Here is a 26,199-nt window from a genome sequence, read left to right as displayed (position 1 = left end):
ACTTGTGTCATGATAAGAGCTGGTTGTAGAAGATGGGAGTGAGGGGCTATTGCCAGCTCATCCATCCCAAGGGAACGGGAAGGTAGGGATGTAACTTTGGCTCAACACAAGTATGACACTTAGCAGAATCACTGTGTTAGCCAGTGGAGTTCAAGTCAACCAAGCTTGTACTATCATGATGCTTTGCATTGGAAAATCTGAGGGGAATTCAGCATGTGGAGGTACACTACCCCTTCGGAGAGGGCAATAAGAAGCTCAAAGGAGCCACCTAAGTGGGGAAGGGGTGCTCCCAATGAGGAGAGTTTATGCTGCCTCCCAAAATCAGCAAGCTAGGCTGCTCCCAATCACCAGTTTCATGCCAGGGAATGGAAAGGTTGATTGGGATTCCCTGATGGGAATAAGTGCCCGCCCAAAAATGCATGAATCCCATGTCCCCAGAACAAATGGACCATTTAGGTACCAGTGATACAGAGATCAGGTAAGGTCCTAGAAACTGCAAAAAAAAAATACTGTACCCACATAAATTAAATTCCCAAAAGTGAAAATTAACAAATGCAAAATAAAAAATGAAAAGCAAAAAAAATAAATAAAATCATAACCACAACCATACAATTCTCAAATGGTATTAGTGACAAAACAGACCTGATTTTAAATGTCTACTCTAAATGTGCTTACACTAACTTAAAAAATAACTGATCAATAAACATAACACACCTTTACATAATACTCACTAAACTACAAAAATGAAATTACCCAACACCCAAATGCCAATGAATAAATGAAAAATAGCAATTCAACCACAAAAACAAAAAATAAAGAAATGGAGTATGCAGAGGTCTGGTTTGTGTGATACATGAAATGTCTTCTAATGTAGAATTATGGAATTTGATTTCATGACTCATGTCTTTAGCAGTTATTATGAAAGTTATACCCTACACCTGCAGTAGAAAATACTTCCATGTATTAGATATCAGATCTGCACATATTGTGTGTGTGTGTGTGTGTGTCTGTGTGTGTGTGTGTGTGTGTGTGTGTGTGTGTGTGTGTGTGTGTGTGTGTGTGTGTGTGTGTGTGTGTGTGTGTGTGTGTGTGTGTGTGTGTGTGTGTGTGTGTGTGTGTGTCTGTATGTGTATGAGTGTTAATAAGTGGAGGTCTGCTATATGAAACATGAAATATTGTATAGTGCTGGTTTAGGAAATGAGTCTCACGATGAGTGTAAAAAATACTCCAGTATTCCCTGCATCACACAAACCATTCCCACCCATATATTCCACTTATCTGTTCTTTTTTCTGTTTTTTAGGTTAGCATAGTGTTTATACATTCACTTCACTGACTAAGTTTCTACTAAGTCTTCAGATAGTTTGTATCAATGTTTATGAATGAATTGTTTCTAGGTGTTCTAAGGTAAGTTTTCATCTTTTTTTCAGTGTCAAGTAATTTTTAACACATTTTAGTAGTATAGTGGTGTATGTACCTCTCAAATATCCACATTTTCACAGAATGTTCAGATATTTTCCTCAAACGTTTGGTAAGTTCTTCATAAAATGTGTACCTTTCTGGGAAATCACTGAAGGTTGAATTTACTAAATAGTGACATGCATTTCAACTTCAGGCTTTATATTCTTCAGAAAATGCAAGTTAATACCAAATATGTAATTCTACCAATTTTCTAAGTTGAGAAGAGCAATATTTAACATCTGTCCCAGATTTTGGGCCTTTGTCCCACCATTATTTTTGAATTTGTCCAGATTTCTTACACTAAGAGAGGTATGATTATGTAGTAACTTTTATGTTAAGATTTGCTAGTTTTATGTCTTAATTATTTTTTTATTTATAAGTTCAAAGCTAAGTACTCAGCTAGCTGCCATTGTGGGTCATTTTAAGCCTATCCAGTTTCCCTTTTGGTGCTTTAATTAACCTATCACATTTGGTGTTATGTTGGCCTTGCCCATTACATGGTCGATAATTATTGTATTATATATTACCCCTACTGGGAATAACTGGGATCATACCATAGATAATTTGAGGGTACCCATGCATGGGGTGAAGAATTTAGAATATGTCTCTGTCCATTAGTAGCACTTGGGCAGTTCTGGGATAAATTTTGCATTGATCATCCATAGATCCAAGTTGTTCTTGAATATGGACAGAGGTGAGCTTTGTTTTATGTGGATTGGGAGTCTGTTCCAGAAGAGCAGTATCCTCTACGAGATGTGCCTGTCCCTCCAAACCATTCTGTTGATGTTGCAGAAGAAGCTTAGATCCCTAGACTGAATATTTCTGACGACATTTGACTTACTGATATGCAGTAAATCCATTACTATTAGATCAGAAGATGCCTCTGTATGCCTCTGAGTAGTCTGTAGGATACCGAGTATAGTGACAAGGCTTTGAGTCTCAGCCTTGTATCCTTTTAGTCAGGTATCTCTGTGGGCATTCCACTTTTTGCATGCGTCTTGCCAGATTCATGCCAAAGGGGGCATTATACTCAATGACTGGCACATTGAGGGGTGAGTAAAGGAGAACAACAACATCCCTAGATCTAGACAAAATCCCATTGGTTAAAAGCTGTGAAATATAGAAGGACTTTCTTACAACAGACACATGTCAGTAGAAATTTAGGTCACTGTCCACACAAGTGCCCCAGTCTTGAACAACTAGTTCAAATCTTAGGAGCATATTGTCAATGTGGCAGTTGCCTGAGGTAGATGACTTCCCAAAGGATGCATTTTTTGACATTTAGTTTCAGTCCATGATTTTGGTACCAGTTATTTATTTGGGACAAACCTTCCTGCAAATTTTGTCAATTAGAGCCTGTGGTATTGGCCTTTACTTCAGAGAATTAGATGTCAAACAGGAGAGGTCCCAGCACATACCCTTGGGGACTCCACTGGTGACTAGTCTCTAAGTGGAGGCAACCTGCATCCTATCTGTCAGCTAGTTGGCAAACCAGTGGGTGACATAGGGGTCTATTCTCAGTTTATTTAGATTTTTTGCTATGCCTGAACAGGTCAAGGTATGCGGTATGTACCATTTTAACTTTCTTCCATTGCTTTGGTGACCTTAAAAAAAAAAAGTCCACCAGGATGATTAAGCATGACCTGTCATTGATAAATCCAGTCTGAAAGAAGTTCAATGTTTGGAGGTTCCCTACATCCTTACTGATTAGTTTCCATGGTTTAAGATAGGGGGTTGGTCAGAACTGTGGCTAAGTAATTGCCAGAGTCTGTGTAAGGCCCTCCCTTATGCAGGCGAATGACAGTAGCTATTCTCCATTCACTTGGTATAAAACTTGTATGGAGGCTGAGATTGAGCAATGCTGTTGTGGAGGAAGGGCTAAATTGTGCTTCGTGATACTTGAGATGCATCCAGGGATATTGAAAGGACCCATCAATTAAGTATTTTTAGCTTTTGATAGCAATTTTAGGACTTGGTTTTGTGTGAAAGCTAGAGGCAAGACAGCTTCAGGTATATCTTGAGAGGCAGAAGGAGGGGAGAGAGGGGTAAAGTTAGAGCTAAATTTATTGCCTCAGTATAAGTAACATAATTCTCAATCAGCTCAGTGCAATAAATTTAGTTTATTTCCATTTAGTCTGGACAGTTAGAATTGGATCCATTTGCTAGTAATACCATTTTTGACTGGCTAGTTGCAGTTAGATTTTTATTTTGTTCATTATTCTTTTATTTTATTTTTTAGTGTAGTGTGAATAAATTGTATTTTCTACAGTTTGCTTTAGAGGACTGCTATTTTGGGAGTGGGTATGCATACTTTCTACATGCAGTTTAAGAAATTACTTTTGTAATCAAAGAAAATAGGAGAAGCAGTCTGTGTTGGTTTATTTTACACTGCATTTTGCATCTTTCTTTAAAAAATAAGTATAGATACGAGAATTTTAGTAGGGCTGATGGCTTACCAAGATGAAAATAAGTTTTAGGTGATGATCTAAGAATATATATATATATATATATATATATATATATATATATATATATATATATATAGATTTTTTTTACTGACTGCTTTACTATGTTTAGCGGTCCACACACTATGTACTCACTCATTACAGTTCTTTACACTAATAAAGAGCGCTCAACACCAGTTCAGCTCACTTGTTTTCTCCAGGGTGAAAGAAGTTTGAACCTGGCAGAAGCCCAGCAACAGAAAAAGGTGTGGTATGACAGGAATGCTCGAGCTAGAGAGTATGCTGTGGGGCAGCAGGTAATGGTTCTCATTCCTGTCAGAGACCAGCTGCAAGCAGCTTGGGAGGGACTCTACAAGGTGGTAAGAAAGGTAAGTGATGTTAACTACATGGTGGAACTGCTAGGCAGAAGGCAGGGACACAAATTGTACCATGTTAACATGATGAAACCTTACCATGATAGGGAGGCCCTTGTGTTGAGCATTTGCAGTGGATTGCAGGAGGAGTCTGAGGGAGATCTGGTGACTGATCTCCTCAGTGAGGATCGGGATGACACCTCAGTGAAAGGAGCAGCAATGTCCCAGCAGCAGCAGGTTTGAGAAATGAGAGCAGTGTTGCAGGAATTTGAGGACACATTCACTGCGAAACCAGGGTGCACCCACCTGGGGCAGCACCAGGTAGATAAAGAACCCCAAAGGCCTATTAGGCAGGCCACCTTATAGAATGCCTGAGAGAGTCAAACAGACTCTAAGGAAGGAGGTATAGGAGATGTTGGAACTAGAGGTAATTCAAGAGTCCAACAGTCCCGAGGCCTCCCCAGTGGTGCTGGTGCCAAAGAAAGATGGCAGCACCAGGTTCTGTGTGGACTACAGGAAATTAAATAGTCACACAGAGTCAGATGGTACCCCATGCCTAGGACAGATGAGGCCCTAGAGCATCTGGGTGGGGCTAAGTATCTTACAACCATTGATCTTACCAAGGGTTACTGGCAGGTAGCCTTGACTCCCAGTGCTAGAGAGAAGTCAGCCTTTGTGTTCCTTCTGGCTTGTATAAGATGCCCTTTGGGATGAAGAATACCCCAGTGACTTTCCAGAGGCTGGTAGACCATATCCTAGCAGGAGCAGGAGGGTTTGCCCTTGCTTACCTAGATGATATTGCCATCTACAGCCATTCCTGGCCAGAGCACCTTCAGCATGTCAGGGAGGTGCTGGGCAGACTACAGAGGGCAGGGTTAACCATTAAGCCAAGCAAATGTCAGGTGGGTATGGTAGAGGTCTCCTACCTAGGACATAGAGTGGGGAGTGGTAAGATAAGGCCAGAACCTGCCAAAGTGGAAGATATTCAGGCATGGCTGCACCTGTTACCAAAAAGCAGGTGAGGGCATTTTTAGGGACAGCAGGGTACTACAGAAATTTCATCCCCAGTTATAGTACCATAGCTGCTCCCCTCATAGACCTGACAAGGAAGAACAGGCCAGATAAGACAGTGTGGACCCCAGCATGTGAGCAGGCATTCCAGAAGCTTAAAGAAGCTTTGGGAGGACCCCCTGTGTTAGCCAGTCCAGATTACATCAAATAATTTGTTGTGCAGGTGGATGCTTTGAACCATGGGGTGGGGGTTGTACTAAGTCAGATTTCTTCAGAGGGGGAAGAGCATGCAGTGGTTTATCTCAGGCATAGGCTCCAACCCAGGGAGGAATGCTATGCAGCTGTAGAAAAGGAATGTCTAGCCATAGTGTGGGCACTGCAGAAACTTCAGCCTTATCTGTATGGAAGGAAATTCACTGTTATGACAGATCACAACCCTTTAACATGGCTAAACAGAACTAGCCAGCAAAATGCCAAGTTGCTAAGATGGAGCCTGGGGTTGCAAGCATATGATATGTCCATGCAGCACCGCAGTGGGAATAGCAATGCCAATGCAGATGGGCTCTCAAGACAAGGAATGGGGTAAGGTACACTCAGATAGAACTAACTCCATCAAGCAGCGTTTCTCAAGGGTGAAAAACTAGCATGAGTTCTCCAGGGGGGAGATATGTGAAGACTGGGTGAAGATAGGTGAAGGCTGCCAGCCTAGCCAGATATAATTTTGGAAATAATTCTGTCATCTGTAAATATTAATGTAAACCACAGGCTTGTTGTCTTAAATGGTAAAAATAGTACTACATGTGGAACTGAAAAAAATGTAACAGCAGTGCACTCTGCTGTCCAAGTAAAGCATGTTGTGACTTTTGATGTAAACACGTCTCCGGCTGGTCTAGATGAAGGAATTCTTGATATTGTTATAAGGCCAGAGTTAATGGCCAGAATTTGCATGCATAAATGTCCTTTATTGCTCTTGTTTCTGCACAGAGGTGAAGAATGTAAATGTAGTTTCTGTTAGCCTGGGAATCCATGGAAGTGTGAAGAATGATGTAATGTGAACCAAGAATGTAATTTTAAAAACAGAGAAAATCAAAGAGCATTAATCATTTTTTGTCTTGACCATCCAATTCATCAGCATTGTCTTGCTCTATATGCAAGTTTATCTTAGAATTGTGTTTTCTCTTAGAAATAGCTAGAAACTAGAAAAATTAGACTAAGTGTTTTTCTGTGGTGTCAGAACTGTACTACTGAATTATTTTATTAATATTTATCTGTGATCTCTGAACTCTTGACTAGCACTGTGTAGTAAAAAGTATTGTCCTGTGTTTTGTCTATATTATTAATGTAAACCACAGGCTTTTTGTCTTAATAGTAAAAATAGTGTTACATGTGGAAATGAAAAAAATGTAACAACAGTGCACTCTGCTGACCAAGTAAAGCATACTGTGACCCTTTGATGTAAACACGGCTCTGGCTGGTCTAGATGAAGGAATTCTTGCTATTATTTTAAGGCCAGAGTTAATGGCCAGAATTTGGATGCATAAATGTCCTTTATTGCTCTGGTTCCTGCCCAGAGGTGAAGAATGTAAATGTAGTTTCTGTTAGCCTGGGAACCCAGGGAAGTGTGAAGAATGATGTAATGTGAACCAGCATTTTTTGTGTTGACCATCCAACTCATCAGCACTGTCTTGCTCTATATGTAAGTTTATCTTAGACTTGTGTTTTCTCTTAGAAATAGCTAGAAACTAGAAATATTAGATTAAGTGTTTTTCTGTGGTATCAGAACTGTACCACCAAATTATTTTAAGTATTTCTCTGTGATCTCTGAACTTTTGACTAGCACTGTGTAGTAAAAAGTATTGTCTTGTGTTTTGACTATTTGTTATTAAATACTTTTAATCCCTTTCAACTGTGGCTGTTTTTGGAGAGATAATTTAAGCTCTTTAGAGTACTTCTATGCCTTTGGTAAATTGTACAAAGCCACTTCAATAGCTTTAGCCCTGGGCTATGCTACCAATTGGATAATAATATTGCACAGTAATAATTGGACACCCTTTTAAGGGCCTTTGAGTAGCTGATAAATATTAGTGGGTGGTGGCAGCTGGTACTACTGCACAGTCTGGGTAAAAGGGGCACAGCTGGAGAACCTGTGCCAGCCTTCCCCAGGAATGTCTGTGTGGTTGTATAAACTCTTCTCAAAGTGTGTGTGTGTGTGTGTGTGTGTGTGTGTGTGTGTGTGTGTGTGTGTGTGTGTGTGTGTGTGTGTGTGTGTGTGTGTGTGTGTGTGTGTGTGTCAGCTACTTGGGCAGGGACACTGGTTGGACATAGAGGTTGCTGGAGGTTTTAACTTGCCCACTAGGCTGAGATCTGGACCCTATAGCTGTGCCAGTGTGGACCTGGAGAGCGACCAGCCCTGGACTGACTGTGATCTCTGTGTGCTCTTAAGGGAAATTGTACTTTACTGTGTGTATTTGTTATCTTTTCCTCCTATATGAGATGACCCTCACTGGTGTTAGTGGTGAGGATTGAGGCTCCTTAATTGCTGGGCCAGGGCAAGGGCATAAAAAAAAAAAAATATATATATATATATATATATATATATATATATATAAACTAACTACGTCGGTTACACATTTGTTGTCACACTTTAGAATGCTGATCATCAATATCTCACATTATTCTCTGGCATTCAGGGGCAGAGGTGATGGAAGCAGATAGACTTACTAAGGGAAGCTCCAAGATCACCTTGGGGAGAAATGAAGATTTGTGTCTGTCTGTATGTTTTTGTGTGCCTTTAGTTGCTTACATTGAGGAAACACTTAATGTAGTTGTTCCAATTGCATTAACTGTTCAGTTCAGAAACAAGGAATGCAGCTTTACTTGATCATCACAATCCAATGGAAAAACTGCCTAAGAAATTCCATGTATTCCTGGATACTAGCATGACTCAAATTCTAGTCCTGGAACCAGACAGTCTGCATTTATAAGTAACTCAACTAAATAGGTTAATTAATTTATAGGTTTATACCAGACTAACAACCATATAGCCCTTATAACCCTAGCCATACAACCTAGATGTAACCCACACATTTGATTTATATGGGGGGTAAAAAAATTAAGACTGCAGTTCATAGGTAAATACTAGGCAATCAGTCTGCAGACTATTACATGCCAAGCCGATAAGTAGACAGTAACCAAAGGTAAGAATCAAACCCTGTACCTTGTGTCCATGAGTTAAACACCTTAATCATTAAGTCAGCCCTGAGAATGCTTAAGCCAGCCCTGCAGAGGAAACCTCTGAGACTCCCACTAAAAGATGTGCAGGGAGCTTGAGCCTACAATACAAACCAAGTACTGAGGTGCAGGTTGGTTTCTCTAATAGAGAAAGAGGGAGAGATGGAGAACCAAGCATACCACTATTGCCAAGGAACACAACATAGAGAACCATGTTATCCTGAGCTACCAAGGTACAATACAGATATTTTCAGTTCAAGCTGAACCCAAAAGATTTAATTCACCCATGCTGAACCACTGGGTTTGTTCTTGCTACTTGTAGGAGACAGAGGGCACTGTGGAAGCATGTTCAGATTGCTGAACCATGTTCAGGACTGCCTGTTAACAAATGAGGACATTTAATGGATGGTTACCATAGTTTTACTTGTCTGTGTCTGGGTTGGGAGAAGTAGGTCAATGGTTCACGTGCTTTTGGGAGAAATGCCTTTCTAATTTTATACTGTCCACCAGTTCAATCACCCAGGCTCATTTGGTTAAACCTAAGTGATCTGACTAACTGAACAAGGACAAACTGTAAAAATGTTTTGGGATGCATCTCACACTAGTCAAAACGCAAAGAGTATGCATAACTCTTCCCTGACTACTAGTTGAGGTTAGAACAATGGTTGGGTTTGAGCTAAGGCAGGGCTAAGCATAGATTTATGATAAGGTTCAGCCTAACTTTAAACCTAACGTAATTCTAACAATTAAAATTTTTCTTTTTTGAACCCTTTCTTTCTCCAGTGTATTAACAAAAGACATGGCAATTTTTGCAAATTTTCTCTACGTTTCATTAACTTACTGAGCAAGAAGCATAACTTGAAGCATATAAAACCACAGCATACAGTTTTTTTAAGGAGGGAAATCCCTCCCTCCACAGTCAAACTACAGTGAGAATAAGTGAAAATGGATACTACAGGGCTCTTCTGGTGCACTCCTTACAAGTCAATGCATTTTAAAAAAAACACTCTGACAAAATTGTAGAAAAGCTGTTTCGTGAGCACACCCTCATCAAAATGAAGTATGCTGTTTTTACAACAAGGGGTCTCACCACTTACTCAGTGAAAGTGAAAATATATTTAAGGAACCTTACTAAATAATAACTGCATGACTATATAAAAGCACGTGTAACTTGAAAATGTCCTTATACCCCTTTCTAATTCTCCATCTCAAAATTTCCAGAAATGAACCCATAATTCTATTTTATGAAAGTAGTTTGTGCATACATCTTTTACCTTATTGTATAAATTTCAATATTTTAACTAGAATGAGTGATGTTAAGTTGCAATTGTGTTTATAAGCAGTTGTTTAAGTTGTTTATGGGAACAGAAAGAAAGGGACTTAAAGACAAGGCAGTGCGCAACGGGACTTTTGCAGAGTGCAGAACTACACACCTCACACATGTATTTGTGCATCTGAGTACACTGAGAAAGTAACCATCTAGTGCAAACTGTAGGGGATACAAACTATTAATTATATGCATACATTAACAATTTGGGGTTGCTAAGAGATCTGCATTTGCCATGATATCTTGTACTTTAGGCAACAATATTTTGCCCGACTCTGGACAGAATGTGTCCTGTATTTTAATTGTTAAGTTGAGTTGAGTTAATTAAGTTAACTTTTCCCACCTTTCTAAGCTAGTACAATCCAGTTTTCAGGTTAAGTGCTAAATTCTGGGGTGTGTTACAAATCTCTGTGTTTGCCCATACCTTACTTGGATAGAAGGACGTTTCTCTGTTCACCTGTGAGAGAGGGGAGCTTTGAGCAGCCTATCTGTCCCTGGAGGACTGGTTTCAGCCCAGAAATTAGTAGTTTACTGGCCATTTTGGGATAATTTCTATCTCTTTCATTTCCCTGCTATAAGTACCACATTTGCCCGGTTTTGCATGCCAGGCAGCGCTGGTTAACTAGGGTATAACTATTCCTGGCGCCACAAAGTCTCCTCTTCAATTTTTCCCTTGGAACTAGACAAACTTTCAACTTAAGCATTCAAGCCACTCATTTCTCAGCCCGGCACTTGCTCAAAACTCATAGCAAGCACTTATAAACCCTAGCACAAGACCCTCCTATCCTTCCTATACTGTACAGAAGGACAAGGCTCTCTATTCAACCTTACCAGCCATTCAGTAAAACAGTTCACTGTACCTATCCAGGCATGTCCAAGGGGCAGTTTCAGGCATACTCTCCAGACCAACTGGTGAATCTGGGCATTTTGAGGCAATGTTACAACTGCCTCATGTACACAGACAACCCTCTCCTCCTACCACCAAACACTAATACATGTGAAAGATGCAATTATACAGCCAAACTGGAGGCTAAGCTCTCTCAACCCAAGGCTGGATCAGACAGTCAAGAGGAGAAGGGAAATACTTGCATCACACCACCAGTCTCAAATAGACCCATTAAACCAGCACTGGCAAAAAACATGGATAAATACACAAAAACATACTCAGAGACTCTAAATAAAAATCTGCGAAAGCAACAGAGACCTCCAAAGCAGACATCCAAGCAACCTCCACCCCCCAACACAAATCATGAAACACATACTTCACAAAACCAGTGTGCCATGCAATCACAGCCCTTAAGGCAAAATAACAAACACAACATACTAGTAATGGGTGACTCTATAGTCAGGCACACTGACGTCCCACTCACTAGGCTGAATAAGGAGAAGGTTACTGTTAGCTGCCTGTTGGGTGCCAGGATCCGCCACATAAGACAAGCACTCAGGTCACTCCAGAACAAGTACAAATACAACTCTGTCATTGTCCATGTAGGTGTGAATGACCTGAAACATACTTCCCTGGACTACATGAAAAGAGACATGGAAGACCTCTCTGATCTTGTAGCCCAAGCTGGTATGACCCTGACCCTAAGTAGCATCCTGCCCTCACCAAGAATGATACCACAGTATAAAGAAAAAATTATCAATTTTAACAATTGGCTAAGTTTCTGGTGTCATTCAAAGGGGATCCAGTGTCTGTCCACCTGGGACGACATGCTCAACAAGCCAAGCTGCTTCGCTAGAGATGGCTTGCAACTGTCACCCTTAGGCTTTTGAATACTGGCCAAGGCTATTTCCACCCCCATAGTGCCTTTTTTAGGCAAGGTTCAAAAGACAAACCCACCAACATAAATAGCACAAGTAAAAAAACTGAAGTTAATGCTACTCATTGCCAGAAGTCTAAACCTCAAAATGCACACACTCAAGGCACTCCTCAGTATGGAGAAAATCAATATATGTGCAGTAACAGAAACCTGGTTTAAGGCTCCAGAGAGCACCCCAGCACTACCAGGCTACAACTCATACCATACATTTCAGCCACAGAACCCGGACCAAAATACAAAAGGTGGGGGCGTATCCATATTCATCAAGGATACCCACACCTCCAGGTTAGTGGCACAGCATGATGCTTCAGAGATCATCCACGTACAACTAACAACAGGCAAAACTGCAATTCAAATTGTAGATTGCTACAGATCACCCACCATGTCCCAGGACCCCTATTCTGCATTTCTGGAAACACTGGGAAATATAAAGGTCCAACCAAATACCCTAATATTGGGTGATTTCAATTGCCCAAACATTAATTGGGAGAACTACTCAAGTACTAACTCCCTTGCCCAACATTTCCTAGAATTTATAAACTCAAATGCCCTGGATCAACTGGTCAACACTCCCACCAGAGGTGACAACATATTGGACCTGGTCATCACCAACATGGGCGACCAGTGCTCCACACCGGAGGTCAACCCCTCGCTGGTTAGATCTGATCATAAACAACTCACTTTCACTTCCACATTCTGCCCCCACCCCCAGACAAGGAAACCACCGTGAAAAACTTTTCAAAAGCAAACTTCACGTTACTTAAAACCAAAGGTGGAAAGTTTCAAAGCCCCCCTGCTAAAGGATAACATTGTCCAAGCTGCAAAATCCTTTACTAATGCATTCTACGGGCACCTAAAAAAATGCATGGATCATGCTATCCCAAGCAAAACCAAGACTCACTCCTCCAAGAAAAGGAAACCAGTCTGGTGGACTCCTGCCATAAACAAGCTATACAATAGAAGGAGGAAACTAGTACAGAAAAGAGTAAAATCCCAAGAAGGGAAGATATCCCTGATCAGGATCAGCAAGAAACTACGATCCCTCATAAAATCATCCAAGGCGAGTTTCGAAAGAAAAATTGCCAAGGACTCCAAAGATAACCACAAGGCATTCTTTAGCTATATCAAGAATCTAAGTGGCAATGCTCAGATCTGCTCAGAGTTAGTGCAGAATGGCACAAAATACACTGAACCAACCAATATTGCCAACATCCTGGCAGACAGGTTCAGTGCAAACTTCACCCCCCTCTCACCCCCAAAAGGGCCCATAACCATACCAGAAGAATGTAGAGCTCCTGAAACCAGACACTCAGGTTAAAACAGCCCTCTCCAAAGCCAAAAACACAGCATCAATGGGACCGGATGGTGTCCCAGGCTGCGTCCTACATGAGCTCAAAGATGAACTAACCCCTCACCTAAACACACTGTTCAAACTCAGCCTCTCCACAGGTTACATACCCATAGAGTGGTGCACAACAATGGTTATTCCACTCTACAAAGGTGGAGCCACAACAGACCCTGGGAACTATCGCCCTATAAGCCTGACTAGCTTGGTCTGCAAGGCTTGGAGTGCATCATCATGGATCTCATTAACAGAGACATTGGGAACCTCCAAACTCTGGACCCTACCCAGTTCGGCTTTGTTAAGGGCAGATCATGCCTCTTAAACCTGGTGGACTTCTTTGGGACAGTTACCAAGGCTATAGACAAGGAAAGGTGGTACACACAGCCTACCTAGACCTCACAAATGCCTTTGACACCATTTTCCATTCTGGTATTATAGACAAGCTCACCAGCCTGAACATAAACCCCTACATCACAAGATGGGTTGCCAACTGGCTCATGGACAGAACCCACATGGTAAGAGTTGCGGGAGCTAGGTCTGACTCTAAACCAGTTACAAGTGATGTTCCCCAGGGCTCAGTCCTAGGACCCCTGCTGTTCAGCATATACATCTCAGAGGTACAGGCAAGCACAGGAGGACTATGGCTGACCAAGTTTGCAGATGACTGCAAACTAGGGGCTATAATTGACTCTCCGGCTGACACAGACATCCTCCAAAAGGGTCTCATTGAGATGGATCCCTGGTGTTAAAATCATGCATAGTTATTCCCTTTGAAAAAAACAAAGTACCCACAAACTACCACATAGGTGGTAGTCCCCTAAATATGGAAGACATAATAAGGGATCTGGGGACCCAAGTAGATAGTAAACTCTCCTTTGATAATCACATTGCCAAAGTGGTTAGGAAATCCTTCTACGTGGCCCACCTTATCACAAAAGGGTTCACATCCAGATCAAAAGAGGTCATTGTGCCCCTCTACTCATAGCTCATCAGACCCATCATAGAGTACAACGCCCCATTTGGGATGTATCTTACAAGACACCTGCAACAGCTGGAAAGATCACAGAAGTACCTCACCAAGAGGATCACTGGCCTCAAACAGATGCCCTATGCAGCTCGACTGAAGAAACTCCAGCTGTATTCGGTTGCATATCGCCTACTCAGAGGTGATCTCTGCCTGACATACAAGGCCATGTCCAACCCAGAACTGATGGAGATGCTCCACCTAAAGAAAAGCTTATCACCTCGAGCCACACGCTCTAGGGATCTAAACCTCACCACAACAATAAATAGGATGTGCTGGGGGGATAGATTTCTGTCCCAGAGACTTCCCATGCTTTGGAACAAGATTCCAATCTCGCTAACACTCTTCAAGAGAAACCTTGACGAGTGGATGGGAAATGGAAAGTTTACCCCGGGGATCACTTCAGTGGCTCTGCTGGACAGAGGCACAGGGAACTAATCTAAGGGGGCGGCAAAAGCCAACACATTCTGGCTAGGCTTATAAATGCCTTCAGACAGATAGCCTAGCACCTACCTATGAATCTATGAACCTAAGTACCATAAAAATGTAAAACTTCAACATCACTGCTATATATTTCTTTAAACTAGCAGTAGTGAGAATACACAGCTATAGTGCAGAATTTAAAAAAAAAAGAATTGTCATTGCTGGTCCTAGGATATTATTTGAAATAGTCTCTTGTCATTCATTTGGAATAATACTTCAGATCTGGCGGGTCCTGGAAATAAAGACAGAGACAAATTGTCTATTTTGGCATGTTATAGAAAATGCTGTGCGTGAAGAGCAATGTTTCATGATGATTAGGTGATACTACATAAATATAACAAGTGAGGACATATTTACTTTATGTGTGTGTTTTATATTCCTGTGTTTTTTCTGCAAGGAAGTTTAAGGGTACAGTTCTTTGGTACTTCTAGGTTACTTCTAGGCATTGAGTTACAGATTTCTGAACTATATAGTGAATGTATTTTATTTTAAAAAGCAACAGCATTTTTAATGTAGCTTTTTTGGGGGGTGTTAAGGATTATTCTTTTCTCTCCTGCTCTATGATAAAGAGGGATGGAATCCTTACTACATCCCAAATCACCCAAGATCAACTAGCAGCCTGGGCTCTGGAGGAGCCAAAGAAGGAGGTGTAGGAAAGAATGGAGCTTGCTAAAGAATTGGGATGCATGGCTAGGCTTAAAAAGGCCATTGGGGTCATTAGCCTAGTCAACACCTATGAACCTAACAGTTGCTTTGCCAGCTCACCCACTCTAGGATGAAGGGGAGAACAACTGAAGTTACATGCATTTGTGCTTGTGATGCCAGTACCGCTAACAGGTTATGGCATACTGAAAACCTCTCATAGTGTGAAGGACCAATGCATGAGATGCTCCAGGTTGCCCATCTCCATTTCTCCTGTACAGCCCACCATTGGTGCAGTCCCAATCCTACTGGATAGTACAGGAAACACTTAAGGAAAGATGGTGCAGTCAGGCAGCAGGTGGTTTGCTGGTGGCATCCAAATGGGATTCTTTATATTTACCATTAAGCACTTCTAAATGATTAGGGAAGTAAGACCAACTACCTGATAAAAGCTGACCCTGTGCAATACAGGAAGACAGACACTGTTAGAAAGAATGAAGATCCTTAGTGGGGTATGCTATTATGAGTGGTCTGAAGCAGCAATGGTACTGAACTGACTCAGAACAGAAGTAATCTTCTGGTAAGAAACCAAAAGTGACAACTGAGTACAGAAGGGGGACTTGGAATACCAACGTTAAACAATATTACTTCATTTTCCCTCAGATGAGACAGCTGGAAGATGTAACCAGAGCAATGTCTTCCTCAGAGAATCATTTTTCTTCTGTTATTTTCATTCAGTATAGTACTGTTAAAAACTGCATTTTGAACAACTGGCAATTTCACACTCAGAGCTGGATTTAGCACACAAGACTCCCTAGCCGCCTGCTTTCGGCCCTGTGCTAGTTGTGGGGGGGTCCATATTTAGTTACTAAGGTGCAGATACTTATCTGCTAGGCTGCAGCTAGAGCCAGATTATGGTCAAATGGAATCCTATGCAGGGTAATGGACTGGAGTCCCACAGCCATACCAATATCCAATTACTTGGATGTCTCTTCCCAGTTACCATAAAAAATGTTCAGACTGGTCAGTGTGCTTACTATTCTCTGCTTTACCTTACTTTTTTTAACCTTACCATGGTCACAAATATTTTAATTTAATTTAAAACTTTTATTTCAAATTTTAGAGCAAAACGTTTACAACCAGTTGTTGAACAAAACGCTTTTGGAACACATTAAACACACGGAAACAGACTTAGCATGTGCAGAAGTAAACTTATCTTCCCTTGAAACTCACATTCATTGAAACTGCTTCTGACAAGTCATTAAATTACAAGTTATGTACTGGAATTAAGGTCTATGTGGCTATGTAAATGGTGCAGGGATTCAAAAACAATAACTGGGATTAAAAAATAAAATCTCTGCGCTTGTGTAAACTACAGTGGCCAAAAGTTGCAGTTTGCACAAACATGTGTAACGTGATTCAGATTAACATTTAACGTCAATGAAAAATACCTTATTGTCAGCTAATCTGTATGTTTCTGAGTCAGGTGTAATTACTGCCAGTGCTAAGCAGCAATCTTTGAAAATAATTACCACTGCATCCCATTGTCAAAGGCCCCCCATTCACTTTCCCACACGCATACAGACATTTACAGACACACACACACACACACACACACACACACACACACACACACACACACACACACACACACTCAGTCAGTGTGGCACCCCCTCATTCATTAGCACTTATGGACACACTCACACATTCATACGCATGCACTCACACACACACACACACACACACACACACACACACACACACACACACACATATCCAAAATGCCCCTGATTTTAAAGAACATCCCTAGTTTTGCCTCTTAGTTTTGCCCTGCCCTTATAAATTTTTTAGATTTTTTTGTAAATCACTGAAGATTACAATCAGTCAATAATGTCAGATATTAGAGTTTCACGTAAAAATCAACTGCTAATCATTAGCGGACCGGAGTTCAACTGTGGCGACCCCTAACCGGGAAAAGCTGAAAGACACAAACTTATTGTTCAGAGAAAAAATATGCTAATGTAAGCACTGTTGATCTAGTATTTTTTTATTAGTAAGAGAAATGATAATAGAGAATTTAATATAGTACAGAAGGGTAGAAAGGTTTATTTTGTTACTGTATACAATATTCTATGTGAAAAAACTATTGATGCTATTAGATTCTATTGGCCTTATTTAACTAATGTGGAGGGTGTAAAAATCTTTATAGAACCACTAGTATTTCATTTAAAAGAAATAGAAATGTTAAAGACATGGTGATACACAATAGTTTTGTTTTACCAGGTGAAGAGTTAAACCTGCATCTTTCTGAGTGTGGCACCTTCCCTTGTAGAAGGTGTTCAGCCTGCTCTACTATTACTAGGTGTTTTGATAAAATTAACGGTGTAAGATTTTGTCCTACTTCTGCTTTTACATGTATGACTAAGTCAGTGATATATGCATTATCTTGTCCCTGTAATTTGTTCTACATAGGGAAACTAAAAGAATATTTAAGCTTCAAGAGCACATTAGAGACATAAAAAATAATAATGCTATGAGTCCTATAGCTTCACATTTTATAGTTGTCACAATAGTGACTTTTTGTTATTAAAAGCTTGTATTTTGGAACAGATTTTAGAAACAGATGAGGGGGCTAGTAAAAAGGAAATTATTGTACAAAGAAACAGTGAAACAGTGTATATTTTAAAATTTAGTACACTTTCTCCAGGGGGGGGGGCTTGAACAATGAATGTAATTGGAGGGTGTTTCTTTAAAGAGTTTGTATTTTTTATTGATGATTAATTGATTAGATGATTGTTCAATTAATTGTATTTAATTAAGTATGTGTGTGTGTGTGTGTGTGTGTGTGTGTGTGTGTGTGTGTGTGTGTGTGTGTATATATATATATATATATATATATATATATATATATATATATATAGATAGATAGATAGATGCATTGTGCTGAATATTTTGTAACTCCAGGAAGGCTATTTTTGAGCCAAGGTGCTAGAGTGTTATCCAGTGTGATTAAATCATTTACTATAAGATTTGTGGCATCTTTTTGCTGGCTCAGTAGTTTGCTATATTTACAAATTGTCTCTGGTACTGTCATGTTTCCTCCCCATTATTATTGACTTAGCCCAGACATCTTGAGCAAGGACGTTGACAGGTATGGCAGTCACTCCCCATGCATGGTCATGTGCTTGCGCGCGCGCACACACACACACACACACACACACACACACACACACACACACACACACACACACACAGACGCTCACTATAAATGACACCCCCAACTCAATTTCACACAAGGACACACTCATGCATTCACCCATGCACAGACAATCACACACAGACACACACACACACACACACACACACACACACACACACACACATACACACACACACACCTAATCTACTGATCTCATAACTAACTACTAACTACTTTTATGACCACCCAGGCAGACAAGCATGCACATACACTGTGGTACACATAAACACACACTCACACCACCACTACTTATCTGCTAAACCTCCCAAAATTTACCTGCAACACAGACCCTCCCATTGATTATAACGTGGGACCACAACATTTCGAAGTGTTTAGTAACATGGCTGGTTGTACTAAGTTATCAGTCAACTGAGTAAATCCCTTTGCAGGAATTTCCAGGGGAGAGCACATGGCTAGTTAGCAAATGCTGGCCAGGAATTCCTCATCAGGATGTAGCATGGCCACTGAGATGGCCCACTTCAATGTTTTTACATACTGTGAATCACTGCAGTTAGCCTATCTCTGAATCAGAACGGGTGTCTCTCAATGGCTGGTCACCTGTGTTAGGGCTTACCACTAGCAGTAGCCCTTTCTGAATCCCAGTCTATGTGTAACACATTTGTTAATAGCTTGAGAAGGCTCACTGGACACAACAGTCCCTTTTCAGGAGCAGCCCAGTAGCACTGCCTGTTGAAGTTACTTGGTCAAAGTCACAGAGCAGACAAATGAAAACTGAGGGAATCAAACTCTGCACTACAGGAATAGCTCTTTAACAGCTCATAGTCTTACTCATCTGCTGTAAGTGCCAGACAAATACTGTTATAGCCCAACACAGTGTATTTTACACCCACTGCATACAAAAAACAAATTAAATTAAACATTTATATGGATTTAAAATATTAACATTAAACTCATAAACTTCAGGTTTTCATGTTTATTCACAAGCAAATAATGAACATGCTATCAACAGTCAACAAATCAAGGGAAACAAGGATTATACCCAAAGAACATGTTTCGTGATGTTACCCTTGTTTACACCATAATTGCTCCAAGATGTTGGAACCAGTCATATATACACAAACAAACATATACCACATGCACACACACACACACACACACACACACACACACACACACACACACACACACACACACACACACACACACACACACACACCATACACAGTTGTGAACATCAGTTACAGTAACTTGTATGACTATTTGCATTTCACATGTTTGCTTGTGATCAAATAAAAAGAACAACTACATATATTTCAGCTCAGTGCTGTGAGACCTGTACAGGGTAACCCATTGTAACACATGCCCTCCCATCCTCTTCGCTCAAGAATTAAAGACAAAGACCCAAATCAGGTGCACATTTTAAATACTGTTCTTATATACTTAGAAAGCTGCTAGTAAAAAGGTTGTGCATTAGAAGCATTTTATAGGTTCATAGGTAAGTACTAGGCTATCTGCCCATGGGCATTTATAAGCCTAGCCACAGAGTGATGGCTTTCACCTCCCCATTAGATTAGTAACCTGGGCCTCTGTCAACAGGTCTCCTGAAGTGATCCCAGGGAAGAATGTACGATTAGCCATCCACTCATCAAGATTTCTCTTGAAGAGGGTCAGAGAAGAGCTCTGTCGAATATGGATTGGGATTCTATTCCAGAGGGGAGTCGCTGGGACAGGAATCTATCCCTCCAGCATGTCCTGTTTATTGTTGTACATAGGTTCAAGTCGCTAGAACGAGTGGTTCTGAGTTATCTCGTTTTTTTGAGGTGAAGCATGTCCATTAGTTCAGGGTTTGACATGGCCCTATAGGTCAGGCACGGGTCACCTCTGAGCAGATGGTAAGCGACTGAGAAGAGCTTGAGCTTTTTTAGTCATGCTTCATAGGGTAATTGTTTAAGGCCCTTAATCCTCTTAGTGAGGTACTTCTGTGGTCTTTCTAGTTGTTGCAGGTGTCTAGTGAGGTACATCCCAAATGGGGCATTGTACTCTATTATGGGCCTAATGAGTGAGGAGTAAAGGGGCACAATCACCTCCTTGGATCTGGATGAGACACCCTTTGTGATCAGGTGTGCCACATAGAAGGATTTCCTGACTGTTTTGGCTATGTGGTTATCAAAGGAGAGCATGCTATCTACTTGGGTACCCAGGTCCCTAATTACTTCTTCTGTACTTAGTGGATTCCCATCTATGTGGTAGTTTGTAGGTACTTTGTTTTTCCCAAATGGGATTACTATGCATTTTTTGGCATTTAGCTTGAGGCTGTAACTTTGACACCTGGTGTTTGTCTCTGTGAGACCCTTTTGCAGGATGTCTGTGTCAGCTGGAGAGTCAATTATTGCACCCAATTTACAGTCATCTGCGAACTTGGTTAGCCACAGTCCCTTCGCCTTTGCCTGTACTTCGGAGAAAGATATACCGAACAGGAGGGGTCCCAGGACTGAGCCCTGTGGGACTCTGCTTGTGACTGGTTTAGAGTCAGACATGGCGCCTGCCACTCTTACCATGTGGGTTCTGTCTGAGAGCCAATTGGCAACCCATCTCGTGACATGGGGGTTGATATTTAAGCTGGTGAGTTTGTCTATGATTCCTGAGTGTGGGATGGTGTCGAACACCTTAGCAAGGTCCAGATATGCTGTATGGACCACCTTCTCTTCATCTATGGCCTTGGTGACTGTTTCGAAGAAGTAGACCAAGTTCAGGAGGCAAGATCTGCCTTTAACAAAGCTGAACTGGGTGGGGTCCAGTGTCTGGAGGTTCCCAATGTCCCTGTTAATGAGCTCCATGATAATGTGTTCCATGGCTTTGCAGACCAAGCTAGTCAAGCTTATAGGGCAATAGTTCCCAGGGTCAGTTGTGGCACCACCTTTGTGGAGTGGTACGACTGTTGCTGTATGCCATTCTTTAGGTACATAGCCTATAGAGAGGCTGAGTTTGAATAGTGATTTGAGATGGGGGGTTAGTTCATTTTGAAGCTCGTGTAAGACACAACCTGGAATAGCATCTGGTCCCATTGATGCTGTGTTTTTGGCCTTTGCAAGGGCTGTCTTTACTTGTGTGTCTGAGATATCTGGAGCGCCACATTTTTCTGGGATGGGTGCTAGCCCCTTTGGTGGAGGGGGGGTGAAGTTTGCACTGAACTTGTCAGCCAGGATGTTGGCAATGTCGGTTGGTTCGGTGTATTTATGGCCATTATGCACTAGCTCGGAGCATATCTGAAAGTTTGCCCCTAGACTCCTGACATAGTTAAAGAAGGCCTTGTGGTTATCCTTAGAGTCATTGGCTATTTTTCTTTCAAAGTTGGCCTTGGATGATTTAATGAGGGAGCGCAGTTTTTTACTGATGTTAATCAGAGATGCCTTCTTATTTTGGGATTTTGTTCTATCTTGCAGGAGTTTCCTCCTTCTGTTGTAAAGTTTATTTATGGCCAGGGTCCACCAGACTGGCTTCCTCTTTTTTGAGGAGTTGGTCTTGGTTTTACTTCGGATGGCTCGGTCCATGCATTCTTGAAGGTGTTCACAGAATGCACTTGTAAAGGATTCTGCTGATGGGTCATCATTTTCCATTTGATTGGGAGCTTTGAAACTTCCCACCTCAGTCTTGAGGAGTGTGAAGTTGGCTTTAGAGAGGTTTTTTACCTTGATTTCCTTGACTGGGGGGGGGGGGTCAGGATGTGGATGTCCAGTGTGATTAGTTTGTGATCTGAACTTACCAATGACGAGTTTACCTCAGGTGTGGAACATAGGTTCCCCATGTTGGTGATGACCAGGTCCAGTATGTTGTCACCTCTTGTGGGAGTGGTGACCAGCTGTTCAAGGGCATTTCAGTTTATAAACTCAAGGAAGCATTGGGCTAGGGTGTTTGAGCTTGAGTAGTTTTCCCAGTCAATGTTTGGATAGTTGAAGTCACCCAGTAGCATGGTGTTGGGTAGAATCTTCATGCTTTCTAATGTTCTCAGGAGTGCTGCGTGATGCTCCTGAGACAAGATGGGAGATCTGTAGCAAGCTATAAATTGAACAGTCAATTTAGACACTGTCAATTGCACTTAGATGGTCTCAGATGCAGCGTGCTGTGCTACTAACCTGGAGGTGTAGGTGTTCTTGATGAATATGGACACACCCCCTCCTTTTGTGTTCTGGTCCTGGTTTAAAGGTATGGTAGGAGTTATAGCCTGGAAGTGCTGGGGTGCTCTCTGGAGCCTTGAACCAGGTTTCTGTCACTGCACATACGTCGATTTCTTCCATACTAAGGAGAGCCTTGAGTGCATGCATTTTGAGGTTTAGACTTCTGGCGTTGAGCAGCATTGCCCTCAGTTTTTGTTTATTATTGTTGTTTATGGAGGCAGGTTTGTCTTTTGAGCCTTGCCTAAAAAAGGCAGTATTGGGGCAGCAAGAGTCTTGTTCAGTATTTGAAAGCTCAGGGGTGACAGGTGCAAGCTGTCTCTGGCGAAGCAATGTGGCTTGTCAAGCATGTCGTCCCAGGCTGACAAGTACTGGATCCCCTTTGAATGACACCAGTAGTTTAACCAATTGTTGAAACTGATCATTTTTTCTTCGTATGCTGGCATCATTTTGGGTGAGGGCAGGATGCTACTCAGAGTCAGAGTCATACCAGCCTGAGCTACATGGTCAGAGAGCTCCTCCATGTCTCTTTTCATGTAGTCCAGGGAGGTATGTCTCAGGTCATTTACGCCAACATGTACAATGACAGAGTCATATTTGTACTTGTTGTGGAGTGACCTGAGTGCATGTGTTATGTGTCGGATTCTGGCACCCGACAGGCAGCTTACGGTAACCTTCTCCTTGTTCAGTCTAGTGAGTGGGACGTCTGAGTGCCTGATGATAGAATCACTGATTACTAGTGTGTTAGGTGTGTTATTTAGCCTTAGGGGCTGTTTTTGCTCTTGGCACACTGATGTTGTAATGTATGTGTTACCTGGTTTCTGTTGTGGGGTAGGGGTTGCTTGGGTGTATGCTTAGGAGGTCTCTGTTGTTTAGGCAGGTTCTTATTTAGAGCCTCCGAGTATGTTTTTGCATGTTTCTGAGAGTTGTTTTCTGGTGCAGCTATGGCTGGTCTATGTGAGTCTGGTAATGTGGTGCTAGTGTGTTGCCCTTCTCCTTGTGACTGGTTGATCCAGTCGTGGGTTGAGAGAGCTTAGCCTCCAGTTTGGCTGTGTAGCTGCATCTCTCACATATGTTTGTGTTGGTTGGGAGGAGGAGGGGGTTGTCTGAGTACATGAGGCAATTGTAACATTGCCTCAGGATGCCCAGATTCACCAGCTGGACCAAAGATCACACCTGAAGCTGTCCCTTGAACATGCCTGAATAGATGTTTGGGACTGTATTGCTTATTGGATGAGTAAAGAGCCTTATACTTTCTGAGTATAGGGCTGAAGTGCAAGCTGTAAGCTAGTGCTAGTTTTAGTGAGTTTTAGTAAGTGCCGGTCTTAAATTGCCTTATTTCCAGTGCTGGGTTAAAGTGTTTCAAGTTTCAAGGGAAAAACTGAAGTGCAGACTTCGTGGAGCCTGGAATAGTTTAACTGCAGCTAAACAGTGCTGCGCAGTGCGCACACCCACGCAAAACCACGCTAAGCAGTTTTTATACCAGGGAGATCCAAAAGGATAGAAATTAACCCAAAATGGCCAATGAGCTACAAGTTGCTGGGCTGGGACCACTCCTACAGGGACAGATAGGCTGCTCAGAGTTCCCTCTCCCACAGTGAACAAAGAAGCCACCTAATTATCCAGGTATGATATGGGCAACACAGGAACCTTTACTACAGTCTTGGATTCAGCAAAGCCTGAAAACTGGACTAGACTAGTTCAGAAAGGCGGGAAAACAAGGAATTTTTTTGTGGGTTTTTTTTTCAGAAACAACAGAAATGCAGAGCTTAAATTACTTTAAATGCACAGAGGAGGCTAGTGCACTTGAGTGTGTAGCCTGCCACTGTGTTACAGGTAACTTAAATGCAAAAACAACAAACAGCAACTTTTTTTCAAGTGCAACAAAGAAATAAGTACAGTAAGCAATGCAGATATCACTAGGGATCCACAGAAGCACTGAAAAGCCACGTTTTAGGCGGAATTAGCATTTCAGGGAAACAACAAGCAAAAACAATACTTAATCATGTCCAAAGTCTCTCTTTTGTCTTGCGGCTGCTTGTAGGACTCTGCAGGGCACCACGAGGAGCTTGCTGAGATGTATACAAATGCAAAACTGCACTAAGTGGTTTTTATACCAGGGAGATCCAAAAGGATAGAAATTAGCCCAAAATGGCCAATGAGCTACAAGTTGCTGGGCTGGAACCACTCCTACAGGGACAGATAGGCTGCTCAGTGTTCCCTCTCCCACAGTGAACAAGGAAGCCACCTAATTATCCAGGTATATGGGCAACACAGGAACCTTTACTACAGTCCTGGATTCAGCAAAGCCTGAAAACTGGACTAGACTAGTTCAGAAAGGCGGGAAAACAAGGATTTGTTTTGTGTTTTTTTTCAGAAACAACAGAAATGCAGAGCTTAAATTACTTTAAATACACAGAGGAGGCTAGCACACTTGAGTGTGTAGCCTGCCACTGTGTTACCGGTAACTTAAATGCAAAAATGGCAAACAGTAACTTTTTTTCAAGTGCAACAAAGAAATGAGTACAGTAAGCAATGCAGATATCACTAGGGATCCACAGAAGCACTGAAAAGCCACGTTTTAGGCGGAATTAGTGTTTCAGGGAAACAACAAGCAAAAACGATACTTAATCAAGTCCAAAGTCTCTCTTTTGTCTCTCAGCCGCTTGTAGGACCCTGCAGGGCACCACGAGGAGCCTGCTGAGCTGTATACAAGCACAAAACCATGCTAAGCATTTTTTATCCCAGGGAGATCAAAAAGGATAGAAATTAGCCAAAAATGGCCAATGAGCTACAACTTGCTGTGCTGGGCTTTGACCACTCCTACATGGACAGATAGGCTGCTCAGAGTTCCCTCTCTCACAGTGAACAAGGACGCCACCTAACTATCCAAGTATGATATGGGCAACACAGGAACCTTTATCTCAGTCCTGGATTCAGCAAAGCCTGAAAACTGGACTAGACCAGTTCAGAAAGGCGGGAAAACAAGGAATTTTTTGTGTTTTTTTATTTATTTATTTTTTTTAGAAACAGAAATGCAGAGCTTAAATTACTTTAAATACACAGAGGAGGCTAGCGCACTTGAGTGTGTAGCCTGCGACTGTGTTACAGGTAACTTAAAAGCAAAAATGACAAACAGGTGGGAGGTTGGCATAATGGTTAAGGTGTTTACCTTGCAGACACAAGGTGCAGGGTTTGATTCTCACATGGGGTAATTGGCTAGGCTTAAAATGGCCCACAAGGGCAATTAGTCTAGTACTAATCTATGAACCTATGAACCAGTAACTTTTTTTCAAGTGAAACTAGGAAATAAGTACTGTAAGCAATGCAGATATCACTAGGGATCCACAGAAGCACTGAAAAGCCACGTTTTAGGTGGAATTAGCGTTTCAGGGAAATAACAAGCAAACAAACAACAAGCATACAAACAAAGCTAGATTCAGCAGTCCTGGATCTAGTCTATGCTACAGCAAACAAGGTGTACCAATTTCAGTAAGAAACAGTTCAAATATGCAGGCACTATAAGCCTTTAACCAGAAATTCCCAGCTCACAAGGACAGAGTCCAACCTCTCCTCCCACAAGAGTGCAGACCACGAACCTTCTTAATGTAAAATAACTGGCCTGAAGCCCAAGTTCTTAAACC

The 26,199-nt window shown here is 41.6% G+C and overlaps 1 protein-coding gene across 1 annotated transcript in view; it reads right to left on the bottom strand.

Annotated features, from left to right (window-relative positions):
* Window positions 1-26,199, bottom strand: part of LOC122792408 (kinesin-like protein KIF28P) — a 1,102,337-nt gene that overhangs the window by 765,868 nt on the left and 310,270 nt on the right. The window lies entirely within an intron of this gene.

This window comes from Protopterus annectens, chromosome 1.part2 (genome assembly GCF_019279795.1).
Source record: "Protopterus annectens isolate FY-2018-M chromosome 1.part2, PAN1.0, whole genome shotgun sequence".
Lineage (NCBI taxonomy): Eukaryota > Metazoa > Chordata > Ceratodontiformes > Protopteridae > Protopterus > Protopterus annectens.
The sequence above is the reverse complement of the archived record's forward strand: the minus strand, read 5'-3'. Positions and strand labels throughout refer to the sequence as shown.